Genomic DNA, 14,397 nt, shown 5'->3' on the forward strand with positions numbered 1-14,397 from the left:
ACAAAAAATGTATTCAAAAAATGTTATGTTATTAAACTAAAATTAAAATTATACATCATGAAATGAATTTCATGCTTACAACTGACAATATCCTTCCAAAATCGCATAAGTCATAATCAAACATACAAATCAAAGGGCAGACAACTCTTAAATATTGGCAATATGCCAATCTTTCAGAAATGAAGAAAAAGTACATATTGGAAGGGTTAAATCTTCTAAGAGCAGCCTAGGAAATAATCCATTTTCACACTATTGTCAAAATAGACTACTAAACATCATTAAAACATATTATTGAGCTTGGTATCTAAAAATTAAAGGAGATATTAAGGGTTTAGATAATACCTTTTTCTTCAATAACATCTACATAAAATGTTAAATTAATGTACCTATACATTTAGGTTATTGGACTAAAATTAAATTCATGATACTTCATTCAATGAATTTCATAGTTAAAATGACAATGGTCTTCAAAAAGTAACATTAGTCAGTATTAAACATGCAAGACAATATAATACAAAGGGCAGACAAGTCTTTAAAATTGGCAATTTTGTACAATGATTACATTAACGGCCAATTTTTTTAATTACAAGCTGGGAAATAGATTTTTCAAATAGTACTTTTAAAATAATACATTTAATATTTCTGATGCAATTAATGTTTGGCTTTTAAAAATCAAGTGATGCATTAGATAATTGAATTCTTCAAAATTGTTGAATTCACATAAATTCATTGACTACAATTATATTTGTAATTTTTCAACATATTTCAAAGTTATAACTGACAATGACCTTAAATATTGAGTAGTCAAAATTAGATATGCAAAAGATAAATGGTAGACATTATGCCACAACCAGTTTTAAAACAGGTCAAATAATCAAAAACACCGTCACTCCCATGTTCAAGTTCCAAATCAGAACATGATCCTTGCGTTACCTCTGTTGAAAGAGTAGATTGGGTGGTACATGCAGTACTTTCCTGAGGGAAATCCCGCGACACATAATCTGCCAAAGAGAGGACAAAGATAATATAACACAATATTATTTTTAAATAATTCTGGACTAGATATAAACCCCCCCATAAAATGAAACCTAAATGGAGACAATAATGCATGTGTGATTTCCAATTGCTGGGGGTGGGGGTAGAGTTCACAAATTAACAATATTATGTAGGAAGTTTCTCCAATCTAGGAGCTTTCTACAATTGAAGGGGAAAATGTTTTACCTGTAAACAGGATACCAGTAGTAAACGGAACCTGATAATGATACATGTATATACCAATCACTACATATCATATCACATTCACGAATGACGTCAAACATGCATTACATTTTTAAGTTATACAACCCATTATATTCAGCAAATGTTCAACTTTCACAATAAAGATACCAGTCAGAAATTATAGTTGATATCATAAATAATCATTCATAAAAAATACAGCCTATTCAGTTTCCGTTATGTGTAAATTGATTACGAATAATATGATGTCACATAATGAATGCAATCAAAATCATCTATCCTAACTCACTGACAGACGTAACAAGAATAGATATGGGTTACCCCATATCCAAGAAATTCAACTTTTAATTTACTCGTAGCAAATACTGTGACCAGTCTTGCTTCACTAGCAAACAGTGCGCACACCTGTCCTTGACCTTTTAACCTTGAAAAAAATGTACAATTACATGCACAATACTAAAGAAGGATAATTCAAAATCTTGTCTTTATATTAGCTGAAAAATACATATATAGAGTAATGCAAAAATCAAGAAGGTGAAAATCACTTTGTAGATATTTACTATGATACCCCCTACCCATCTAATTTTATTTCCTAGAAAATAAATTGCCCAATTATTGTGTGAAGAGTACCTGAATCCAGTAATAAATCTTGAATAGATACATATGTAGTATGCACTGATCGAATTTATTAAAAACTTGTATGTGTGAAATGCTACATGTAGTATATAGTTTTTAATATACATTACTTGTTAAGCAATATAAAATAATACAATGTGCATGATGTTGTCTTGTGTATCTCTGTGATGACCTTTCAGTAAACTGCAAGGATTGTGTTTCTTACTTCTCATTGTCCTCAGTTATACTAATTTATAGAGTTGATAATGAAATGTTTTGAATATGAAATACCATTGAGTAAATTTAGTGGTAAAAAAATAGAATATAAACCATTGTTATCATGGAAATATAATTGAATTGAACACACTTTATTGACGTTAAAACAATGTTATTAACTATCGACTGACTGTCAGATGTAGACTGGTAAAATAAATTTCTCAAAATGTTGTGAAAAAAAATCACATAAGCAACACAAATCTATGTTGTATGATGTAAAAATATCACATATGTAACCCTAACAAAATTTTCAATATGTAGGAGTTGACATGTCAGGTTGTGACAATATTTTGGTTCACTGTGAGCCCTGCTGCTAACAATTGTAACACAGCCCAACCCTTTCTAGTTTCGAAAAATATATAGGCTTTAAAACATGAGTACTGTAGTCATTTATCAGTTTATCAGAGACCTGCACTGTAAATACCATGAATGCATATTTCATTTGTAAACAAACACAGAACCTATCAATTCGTACTATATTTAAAATGCAACTCTTATGGTATTATCATTTTCTGTAAAATTCTGTTTTATCTCTTACCAGTCCCCACTGTATTGAGTTGTCTTTTATGCAGTCAGTATTCTTTGCATAGGGATGGCTGTGTAGCTCTGCTCGCACGCTTTCGCCTTACTGGTTTTTGGAATGACCTTCACATTGGCATATTACTTTGTTGACTCTCCAGTAAATACCGAACTCACCACGATGCTAAGTTTTAAATAAGTAGGCCTAGTCACAGTAGTGTCTAACTGTATATCGTGAATACTCCACTTTGGTACTGTAAACACGAAATGCTGTGTCGCCGAAATGTCCAGACCTGTTTGAGCGTCTTAAATGAGCTGTTGTTTCTTTAGAACACTCAAATATCTTTAACAATCCATTTTCACTTTCGTAGTGCAGCAATGTTCCACGACAACTCCCGTAAGTTGAAAAAATAACATGAAATATTGAGATTACCTCCTTGCATCGTTTGTACTACCGTTTTTTTCACAAAACAATATTGAAGAGTTCTAACAAGGGGAGGTAACAACGCCTAAACCCCCAATAATACATTTTTTGTAGATTTTTCAAAACAGCGCTTTACAAAATCCAAAATTGTAGCTATATACAGTATTTCTAATTCAATTTTCACCATGTTGATATTATTTGCCAAGCTCAATATTTTTATATAATTATGCTGGAACTAGGATTAATCTAAAGAATATTTTTATTTTCATCTATTTTTTAACCTGCTCTTGAGAGAAATTAGCTTCTCAAAATGGGGGGAAAATCTTTATTATTGATAAGGGTCTCAAAACCTCATAAAAATTAATCTAATCATCAGAATTCATTTTTACAGTATTTATTGTGTTGTTGATAACACATTTTTATAAGAAAAACAAAATTTCAAAATAAAAGCATTGTAATAAATTATTTCCGAGCCAACCAAATTGTGCATATATTCCTCCTAAATTTGTTATGAATTGCTACTACTATGCAAATGAGCTGTTACTAAAAATAGACGCGGAATTGGGAAATTTTAGGATGATATTTTGACTTTAACACATATGAAGAAAATATTAAGCAACAAAAAATTCTTGTCTTGCGACTACCCTTCTGGACGATTTTTGGTATTTTGCATGGTTTTCTGGTGGATTTACTCTTAACAATTCTTATTTTCATTCATATATCAATTCTATACATCCCAGTGAACTGGAATATAAGACAGCACAGAGCTTTCCATATCTGCTTAATATTTGAATATTTTATTGAACATTAATGTTAATCACCTGCTAAAAACTCGACTTTATGACAAACGAGTTAATTTCAGTTTCTCCATCAAGGTTAAAAGTTTCTATAGAAATATTCCATTATCATCTGCATATGAAGTCTATATTTCTCAACTGATTCGATTCGTGACTGCGTGTTTTGCGTTTGCGCAATCTTTAACTCGCGGCTGGACTGACAAGTAGGTTGCTCTTACAGGGGTCGTTTACAGGACGTCTTTAGTAAATTCTATTGTCATTATAATGATTTGTAAATACAACCTGTTATTGGGTCGAATGCTATGTTATGCTATAAATGGTATACACTGTACCAGACACCCTAAAATGTAATAATGGAGCACAGTTTTGTTTTGTAGATTTTCAAACCATTCTAGAGGAAATAGTATATTATTCATGAAACATCAAGTCTGTTCGCCATAGGCAAATGGGGAAGTGGAACCCAAGAATAAATCCATATTGAAAGATATCCGTACAATTCATGCTGAAGGAAAATACTGGAGAAAAATACTACCAAAAAGACAGCACACACAGTGACAGGGTTTGCACCCATCAAATTAAGTTACAGATATCCAGTGAAAGCTAAAAGTTCTAGTCTGTCAGAGGAAGATGGAGAAAACAAAAGAGTCAATGATTGTGTGCAAAAGGAGAAGGGGAAAGAATATGCTTACAGAAGCAGAAATGCTATGCATTATTATTTACAGTATTTATATAGCGCATTATATAATTAAAAAAATTACCCTAAGCGCTTTAGATTAAAACAACAATAAACTACAATTAAAAATTGAACATATCTAAAATAGTGTAAAAACAAATTCGTTTCATTAAAAGAATGTGAATTCTAGCACTGACTTGCACAAAATCGTGATTAAACTACAGAAAATACATACAAAAAGGTTTCATAAAAAGAATACTAATACTGTCACTGGAAATGGCTTTCATAAAATCGTGATAAGCAAGTCTGAATAAGTAAGTTTTTAAATTTTTCTTGAAAAGTTCGAAAGAATTTTCGTTGCGGATGTAACTTGGAAGGTTATTCCAGAGTGTGGCGGTAGCTTTGTCAAACCTTCTGTCGCCATACGTTTTGGTCTTAACTCTGGTGTTTGAATAAGCATGGCGTTTTCGGATCATAAAGACCTTGATGGATTGTATGAACTGACCAGTTCTTCAAGGTAGACAGGTGCAAGACCATGGAAAGCTTTAAATGTGTACATTAACATTTTGTACTAGTTCTGTACAAGTGAGAGACCAAGTTCTAGTTCGGCAACGAAGAGGAAACAAGCTTTTATCTACTTTTGAGACAAAGCCATATGAGGTCATCGAACGGACTGGAAAAGAGGTTTTGCCACCTAGTCGAACATATCGTCAAAATGTGAAACACGTAAAAAAACAACTTTCATTTGAATGATACATGTAACTATCAAGTTGATGAGAATAGCAATAGTCCAATGATAACATTAATCCAAAATCTGACCATTCAGTTCCTGATGTATTAATGACACCAGCGACCCGATGTCCACTACTACTACAGTTGGGGATTCTGAGCACAAAAGGTCAACCCATGAACACAAATAACCTGATCGGTTTAAGGACTTTGTTTTAACTGTACTATAGTAAATCGTGGCTATCTAGCTAAACTCACCACTTGGTCTGTGTATACAGCAAGGTAAGTTCCTCGATGTAGAAGACAGCGAGTCAATAGCTTTAGTCAATTTATCCCAAGGGCAGCGGCGTATTAGGAACTGGTCCGTGGAACACGTCTGCTCAGGTAGGGAAATCACAATCAACTCGGGTACTAACAGTTCACACTGTACTTCCGGTTGGTATAGACAGCTCAACCTAAGTTGAGTCGCCCAGAATTACTACACTCCTCCCCCTCCCATTGTGAAGATATAACCTCATTAAATAAAATCAAAATTATCAATCTGGATGAAGGTACCAAATAAATATCTTCGATCCACCGATAAGAACATAAAAGAATGTATGGTTGAAGGTACCACTATAGAATCTCAAACCATGTGAAGACGCCATGCTAACATCTTCCTATAAAAATATACATCTTGGCTCAATGAAATGGCATGAGGATAACATAACTCTTTGTACAATACGTTGCCATTGTTCAGAGTGATCAGCTGTGGCAGATCTAGCTGTCTCAAAATATACAATATGAAAAACAAAATAGTAATCACCCAAACACTGCATCGAAATATAATTACTAATGATGTGCACTTATTAAATTACAATTATAGCCTTAGTTTCAAAATCAGGCAAATTTATATATGAAAAACTAGAGATAATGAACAATTATCACTCTCATAATTCCTATAAGGAACATAAAAATACATTCACATACATCTGTGTTTGGTAATTATATTGTTTATCTAATATTGCATTCTAAAGATGGATTTCAGACGGCCTGTTAAATCATAACATCTATGATAAACAATTGATCCTGTTCTTATATTACATTGCAAGAATTGCTAGGAATTTAGCTCTCTTAAAAGATTGACTAAATTATCGAAGCTTAAACAATACCTTAACATCACTGACACTCATGAACATCATGATTGAAACAATAAAAATCTGATTATGTTCAATATTTTACAACCTTGTGCATTTTCTACATGCAAACTTCAGTCACATGATGTGTGCCTGAACACAACACAAGATTATCATGGTCAAATAAACCTTTCCATTTCATATCAATCTACTCTCACCACTCACATTAAGAGCTAACATGCATACAGTTCACTCAGTTTAAAATCACAATATGTACACCATGGATCTGACCTCTCTAACATGGTTTACTCGCTTAGACATCACATGTCATCATGCATAATTATATCAAATTAGCATAATGACTTATTTCATACAATGAAGTATACAATATTAAATGAATTACAATAAATGTACACTGTACAGTATTTACATATGACAACTCGTTGCAAAATACTAAGTTAAATGCACAATTTCACATTTAATTTATATCATAGTTGCAATTCCAATTCCATAATAAATTATTAAAATCTGATCCTTACATATAGGTTACCTATCATTTGTGCATGTAAATTGTGCATTTATGCATAAATGCAAAATACTTCAATGCCCAACCATTTAGTATGTATTTTACAATGGATTTCAATTGAAAGTCAGCATATTTGAATCACACAAAATTTCAATAGTAATTCTCCAAATAAAACACTATGCAGTGCAATTACACATAAAAACACACAGAAAGTTTAACCTACAATTACGACACTACATCAGTATACTAACTGTTCTTGCACAGGAAAAATACAATACAATATCAATTTAATTAAAGTATCAACTGAAAATCTCCAAATATAACACACTGTATAATTTGCACATAGAAAAACACACAAGTGTAACCTACATTAATGTCAAGTGCATTTGTATGCTGCTTTTGCACAGCGAAAGTACAATACAATACCATTTCACAAAATCATTCACAATACATTTATGTGTTATAGCTAATAAAGTTTATGATAAACATGATTTGATTTACAACTTACAATTGATCAGATTATTTTTGCCATGATACCGAACATTCTCCTTGTGCTCACAATTACAAATCCGCATTTGAATTTCAAAAACAATTAGTAAACAAACCAACATATACATTAAGTTTCACATTACAGATGATAATACTAGTACATAATTCCTACTATTAAATGTTCTTTAGTAAAGTATGAAACACCAGTCTATACAAGAAAACAGTATTATTGCTGTAAAGGTATGGCACTTGCTTAATAGCTGAATCTTTTTAGTCGGGTTGGATTCGGAGAGCTGCTGGTTGACGGAGGTGTCCTGGAACGCCTCGTGGGCCAACACACAATCCTTTCCTGAAAGTTTGTCCTTTCCGTCATAACAACCCGGACCAAACAGATGGGGTGGTCACATAGCCAATATCTGGTGTTGTCATGGTGATCTTGACTATGTCAGGAGGTGACTGTTGGTCTCCATTGGACTCTGTTTTCCAGCCCGTCGAGATGGACGTCATGGAAAAAACATAGGTCTCCATCTGTTTCATAGATGATTCAGTAGCTTTAAATACTCCACTGATAAGATAGGAAGAGAACTCAAGTATTATTGCAAAGCTGAATTTGCTCAAGAGATTGTCACTGATTCCAAATAGACTCAGTAGGTAATTGTAGCAATTGTATAACTGATAACGACTTGGTATCTCTTTCTTTCCACTGACATTAAAATGTAGTGATTTGGAGACAACAGACTTGTCATCTCCAAGGAACTGATCATTCCATTTGGTGTTGCTCAACAAATCGCCACTGATTCCAAATAGACTCAGTAAGCCACTGTAGCAACTGTATGGCTGGTAATGCATTGGTTTCTCTCTTTTCACTGACATTAAAATGATGTGATTTGAAGACAACAGATTTGCCATCTCTAAGAAACGAATCGCACCAATTGGTATTGCTTAACAATTTGTCACTGATTCCAGGTAGATTCAGTAGGTCATTATAGCAAATGTATGGCTGATGATGCATTGGGTTCGCTTTCTCTTCACCAACCTTAAAATGCTGTGACTTGAAGACAACATAATTGTTATCTTCAAGACATGTAGCACTCCAATTGGTGTTGCTGTCATATCTGGGCATCATTCCCCTTGTTGGGAGTTTGTACTTAGCGGGTGGAAATGGTTCCGGGAACAAGGACTTCATAGGACACTTCAGTTCTTTGTTGTCTAAACTGCCATAAATATCCGACTCAAGAGTCCCATTGTTCACCGCTATCCCATACGGGTCAGAGTGTAAATCCAGATAACTTTCCATTTTCCATTCGTTTGCTAACAGGATGGTTGGTACAGTTGGAATGCTATTAAATTCGCAGGCACTGATGAAGTATACCCTGCTCTTCTGTGGATCTCTGATATACTTCAGCTGCATTTTCTCGTAATCAGGGACACCACTGATGTCTTGGCTGTGTGCTCCTCCATTAACACAGGCCCCTACCACTTCTTTGCTATAGAAATAATAAGGGTCTACACAGTTCAACATCAATCTAGCCTGCTCTATGTTGAAGGTGGTGTCCTGCTGTTCTGAGAATTTAACATCATTAAAGGTCTTGATTAGTGAGTTTAATGACTGGAAGTCTATAGACTGAAGGGCTCCTCCAAAGCTAGAATCTAAGGGACTGTATGTAGCACCATCCACAATGGTAGAATTGGAATTCTTCGTCCATAGATGGCTCTCTTCATTACCATTATTTCTAACTGGACAGCTTCCTCGCTCTTCATGTTTCGGACCATTACACATTGGGTTTTCAAATGCCAGAAAACCTGTATTATCTGGTTCAGACGTCAAGACAAAAGCTGTATAATTCTGGTGAATTAGTTTAGGAGGAAAAGAGTCTGATTGTGCAAATACATGCAAGATCTGTCCATTTGGTAACTGAATATTGTTGTTTTGGTCAAGCTGAGGGCTCAGAGAGAAATACGCTGGGTGAGGAGATGGTATACTGGCCAGATAATGAGAAAGTCTGTCTCTTTCTTTTACGGGTTGGAACAAATATCTAAATGTTTGTGTACCTCGTCTCTGACTGGAGCTGTGTTCTGGCACAGCCAATAGATTGGTGGACCTGGCCCAAGCTGAGTGTAAACGTGGGGTAGGCTTAGGCGGAGGTGAAGGCATGCCATCAGAGTCACTTTGTTGAGAAAAGTCCTCCTCAAAATACATATGGTTGTAGTTTGATAGTTTCTCTGGCTTACTGTTGACCTCGACTTTGCCAGGGAATGGGTGAGGGACAGCTTCTGCACCATCCTCTGCCTCTAGGTCCTGTCCAAATTGTGAACGCTCACTCGGGCTACGGCGACTTTCAGCAGTCTTGATGTACCCAGCATCTCCAGACATTATAGAGGTCAAGTCTGTAACACTGCGTGCATCGTCCTGATCAAATTCAGATAGAGCTTGCTTGTCCTCCGGGGCACTAATGAGTACGTCTGTACTCCAGGTATTGCTGGTTGTGTCTGATATCCCAGATACATGGTCTTGCCATGGAATGAAGCTGCTACTCACGAATTCCTGCAGCCTGTCATATTGATTCAATTTTGTTGGAGGTACTGAATCAATGGCCAGTCCATTAGTACTCCCTGTATCACTTACTGTAGACTTTGTTTCCACTCTTTCAATTTTTGCTTTGACTTCAGAATTTCCCGATTTATTAGTGACATCATCACAATTAGGTTTTGGAATTGTATCCAGGCGAGGAATTTCTTGGAGAGGCCTCTGAGGAGGAGGGGCCTCCTCAACACTCCCTGTCTGTGAGAGTGTCATGTCAGACGTATTTTTCTCCTGATCCATGGACAACAATTTCTGTTCTGACATCATTTCTGGACACTCTGAGTTCACAGTTTGTGCTACTTGAGGTGGTATCTGGTTACCAGTGATTGATAGTCAGTTACCTACCTGTTGTTGTGGTTGTTGCTCAAGTTTCTGTTTTTGTGGTCGTAATGATTTGGGTAATTGCTGAAATTGCTGTTGTGGTGGTTGCAGTTGTGATAGCTGCTGAGTTTGTTGTTGCAGTTGGTCACCTCGGTTCAATGACTCAGGTTGTTGAGTCTGGTATAATGGGTTACCAATATGTGATGACCCATTATTTGCTGGATTTTGCTGCACCATATTACCAGGAATTGGTTGATTCAATGACTCAGGTTGTTGAGTCTGGTATAATGGGTTACCAATATGTGACGACCCATCATTGGCTGGATTTTGCTGTACCATATTGCTAGTAATTGGTTTATTCAATGACTCAGATTGTAAAGTCTGGTATGATGGGTTACCAATATGTGACAGCCCATTATTAGCTTGATTTTGCTGCACCACATTGCTAGGAATTGGTTGCACTTGATTACCCGGATTCTGGTAACCATGATATGGAACCAGACCAGGTGGATACATGTTAGGTTGAGGCGCCGGATACGGCATCCAACCAAATGGTGTCCATTGGTTAACATACATAGGTGGCATATGCAAGTATTGCTGTTCAACTGATTGATATGGTATATTAGGTTATACCGGTTGGAGCATGCCAAACTGAGTTGTGTCAGGTAGAATGTACTGATTTGACATAACTTCACTGAATGTTGACTAATTTTGAATAGGTTGACCTGGCATATACATGCGACCTTGCATGTTATTAATTCTAATAGTGACCCTGTATAGATTGACTTAGGAAAATATGACTATAGATACAACTAATTTACTAGAAGATGCTTTCACATAGGTACTAGGTAGGCTTGCTACAAGTTGTCCAATGGTTGGCTGACTTGAGACAAGTTTACCTTTGTTCTCCTGGATAGCACCTTGTGATTAAAGTTCAGGGTCAGGTGTATCTACATTTACACGAGGTACAGGTTGACTTTCTTTCTTAAATCCCAATTGTTTAATTGTAATGTTAATTTTATATTCTATACCCCTACTCCCCCTCTCTAACAATAATGCTACTAGCTATAGTGTACCTTTCTATTAAAGCAAGAATAGAAAATGAATATTGTACCGAAAAGAAAAAAATACAATTGACTAATAATTTGACTTATAATTCAAAAAATTCTTAATACCCTGTTGATATTGATATTCTTAATTCCTATCTCTCAACATGTCCAATATATATTTTCACTGTTGGAATTGGTCAATGATGTAATCGAATGTTTTGATTACTTTGACAGATTGGCGGTAAATTGCACGTGAGAGACGGAAGTGATCAGAATTTATCCAAAATGCACAACAATGATTGCAGTACTCGAATGGAATTATCCAATAGTCCTGTAACCAATATGCATTTGATATGTTGACATGTACATATATTATCTGCAAATTTTACGTGTTGCGAACACAACAATTGTCAACTATTGACGCGGGAATTTTGAACTAACACACAAAACAAGTGGTTATTCCAATTTACCGGCGACGCCAATATAGTAAATCGTGGCTATCTAGCTAAACTCACCACTTGGTCTGTGTATACAGCAAGGTAAGTTCCTCGATGTAGAAGACAGCGAGTCAATAGCTTTAGTCAATTTATCCCAAGGGCAGCGGCGTATTAGGAACTGGTCCGTGGAACAAGTCTGCTCAGGTAGGGAAATCACAATCAACTCGGGTACTAACAGTTCACACTGTACTTCCGGTTGGTATAGACAGCTCAACCTAAGTTGAGTCGCCCAGAATTACTACAGTACAATTAGACTGTGTAAAGCTTTAAAAGTTCTATAAATTTATGGAAAATTTTCGTTTTATTTCATTGGATATTTAATAAACAAAACTTTGATTTGTTTTGATGAAAATATTTCAGTTTGAATATAAGGAAAGGGGAGATATGATAGTTAAGAAGCATAATTCTGTTAACTATATTTATGATTTTTGGAGTATTGCCTTTTATCATTATAGCGTGCGACCGATGTTAATGCTTGTTTGTGTGAGAATCAATCATAGCTAGTCCTAATAATCCGGTGCATCAGGAAACTACAGGGCTGATATTCTCGAATGTTCATACGTCTAACAGGCTTCAGGGACTCGTTCTCTACAGTTATAAGAAGATATCATTAAAACTTTCTTATGATTTTACTAAAGGATTCAAAAGTAAATATATAATAATAGACGTAAAGTCTTCCTCTGCTACTGAAAGTGTAAACGAGTATGCGCTTCTAGAATTAGAGATTTTGCGCATTCGATTTTTTCAAAATCTGTCAAATCCAAAATTTCTGTAATGGCAGATGGTTATCTGATGTTCTCATCTCAAAGCTGCAGTAATGTACATTGTACAGGTAGCTCTCTGGTGATAAATTGGGTATACTAAAATGAATTCCATTTTTTTTGTGTTTACTTATGTATGTGAGATTTTTTATGACGTCACTAAACCAAATCAATGAGCGCAAATGTATGTAAGTATATGTGTATCGAACTACGGTACTGGTTATAGGAAACCTCGATTCAAAGATCGATTTGGGTTTCAGTAAACATTTCTCCAAGCGTTAAACTAAAAACCATGAGGTAAAAACCTGATTACGGGAGAACTTTCTGGTCACGGTCCTCCTTGGGGAAGAACAACTATATAATTTGTAATGGAATCTTTGATCACCTATTGTGATATTACATGTACACTGTACCCTACCCTCTAGGACCATGATTTGAGTAATCATCAGGTATTGGATATTCCAATTTGCTCAAATTATGGCCCTGGGTGGTGGGGCGATAGTATAATATGTGATACATGGCATTATATGAGGAAATTTAAAAAAATCTTATCATGACTAGTAGATTCATGATTAGTAATATAGATGCGTAAACATACTCAGGTACTGGAAATTGAACTTCCGTCAAGATTCCATGATCCGGCAGGGATTGGATGATGTTAAGATGATGCTTCAATAGACGATCAGAATTTGACAGTGGAATGCATGATAATTTTAAGAAGATTATAAAAAACACTGGTCATGATTATTATAAGATATACAAAGATCCCAGTGTAGTGCAGATTCATACTTGACAAGGATGGGGCTTCAAAGTTTTACATGAGGATATATAGAAGATTTGAAGAAAACACTTTTCAAGAGTTGCAGGGTCACATTAAACCATGTCAATATGGAAACGTATTCCAATGTTTTCCATGGACCCTGATATTGAAACACCCCCATGTTCTGTAGTTCAAGTTAGTAAAATCATAACCCATAAGGCTAGGTTGGGGTCATAATATGCGGTTAAAATCCGTGGGATTATATAAAGTAAAACTCTTCTGATGAAGAACATCAGAACCAAACTCACTCAGTTGAGCGTTGTGGCCCATAGGTCTCTTGCTTGAACTATTTTGTGCCATAGGACTGTTCGATTAGAACAACATCTCACAGGTTTTCTCAGTTGCATATTTATTGCTGACTTAAGTCTGATTTCCCATGATGACTTAAATGGTTGTTGGTTTGCTTTAGTACCGAAAGTAGTACGATATGTAATGAAAATTTGACTTCGCTGTTCATACATAAACTACCCAAAGCTTCCATAGTTTTCATACTTCTAGCAACGCCAACATATTTTGCATTCAAAACCATAAGTGTCGATAAAATCTCTAAGGTATGTATTAAAGTTTGAATGTAAGTTTTGAATTGATCACTGCATTAATATACATGTACATTGTATGTATTGTACGGCCACAACGACTTCCCTAAAAAGGAAGCTTTGTTATGCTCCTAAAGCGCTACTTATACACACTGATGCAATCCCACACAGTCGCTGTGTCATTCAGTGTTTAAGATATTTTATAAGGAGAGTGGATCTCTCGATGCAATTGTATAGAATATTTAATATAAAGCACAAACAAACAATTATAACACCCAACCTTACGTTTACCCCTAGGATCTAAACGATACATGTGAAAATCAATTAATTAATATATAAAGCACTAAATAATCACAACTAGGTACTGAAAATTTTCACCCCAGGCCGGGGTCGAACCAGCGATACAATTGCATCGAGAGATCCACTCTCC

Source organism: Ostrea edulis, chromosome 2 (genome assembly GCF_947568905.1).
Source record: "Ostrea edulis chromosome 2, xbOstEdul1.1, whole genome shotgun sequence".
In the NCBI taxonomy this organism is placed as follows: domain Eukaryota; kingdom Metazoa; phylum Mollusca; class Bivalvia; order Ostreida; family Ostreidae; genus Ostrea; species Ostrea edulis.